Here is a 1397-nt window from a genome sequence, read left to right on the forward strand (position 1 = left end):
TATATATATATATATATATATATATATATGTATGTATGTATATGTTTGTGTGTCTGTGTTTGTCCCCCCCCCCCAACATCGCTTGACAACCGATGCTGGTGTGTTTACGTCCTGTCACTTAGCGGTTCAGCAAGAGACGAATAGAATAAGTACTAGGCTTACAAAGAATAAGTCCTGGGGTCAATTCGCTCGACTAAAGGCGGCGCTCCAGAATGGCTGCAGTCAAATGACTGAAACAAATAAACGAATAAAGAAAATATCTGTTGCAACACAGATTTCACTTCAGGAATCTTGCAAAACAAATTCATAAACGTAACTAAGGGAGATAATTCTTTAAATAGCGTGATCCTGCATACACTGTAACTGAGGTCAAAATGACAACGAGGGATGAAAGATTTTTGCTCGTAAGTCTGCTGGTTCAGGCTTGACATAATGCTTAAAAATAATTGGTATTAGTATAAGTCAAAGAGGGAGCCTCTACAAAGCATTACCCTTCTCTCTTTTGAGCCTTTGTTAACCGTATATTTCAAATAATATATTATGTGAACATTTTCAAGTGCCAATTGGGTTTTTTTCTTTGTATATACACAGACATGTACTTTTTCTGCAGGCTAAGAGTTACATTTTTTTTTTCATATGAAAACAGTTTTGCAAGATTTCTATGTAGACACTTTAAACTTTTTCTCCTTTCTCTCTCTCTCTTTATTGCTAAACTACTAATGCTTTGTGCAGAAAAAGATAAAACAAGAAAAGATGGAAAAAAACTGTAATAAATTTCCACCTATAAGAAAACTTGGGCTTCATAAAATGTTTAGTTAATACACCTTAGTTTATGTTATGCTGATGATTTCTATAAAGAATGAAATAGTGCTTTAGATGATTACCACAGACTAAAAATGTTAAGAACTTCATAATAAATAAGCAAAAAGAAAAAAAAATATTAAATATATGTATTCAATGCTATACTTCTCTTTCCTAAATTTCAAATTCTAACTTCTATTACTGCTAAATATTATGAAGAAATGATTATCTCCCTTATATTAATTGTCCACTAAGGGATGCCATACACCTTATATTACTATTAGACAAATATGTATTTATTTTAGCAACATCAAATTTGTTTCAGTGCATCATTGTACTATGGTGTGTATGCGTGTGTCTGTGTGTATGTGTATATATATATATATATATATATATATATATATATATATGACGTTAAACGACGACGATGATGATGATATATATACAGGGTTGGCCAAAAGTCAGCTGACAGTAAATCAATACCATTTATTTTCAAGATTTATTTGATTAACAACTGAATGAATTTGATAAAAGCATCTAAATATGAAACATCATAAAAATTGTTCAAACTGAAGTGCTTCTTGAGTGACATATTT

The 1397-nt window shown here is 31.1% G+C and overlaps 1 protein-coding gene across 1 annotated transcript in view; it reads left to right on the forward strand.

The window, feature by feature from the left end:
- Positions 1–1397, forward strand: part of LOC106874748 (intersectin-1-like) — a 195361-nt gene that overhangs the window by 97086 nt on the left and 96878 nt on the right. The window lies entirely within an intron of this gene.

This window comes from Octopus bimaculoides, chromosome 18, assembly GCF_001194135.2.
Source record: "Octopus bimaculoides isolate UCB-OBI-ISO-001 chromosome 18, ASM119413v2, whole genome shotgun sequence".
Lineage (NCBI taxonomy): Eukaryota > Metazoa > Mollusca > Cephalopoda > Octopoda > Octopodidae > Octopus > Octopus bimaculoides.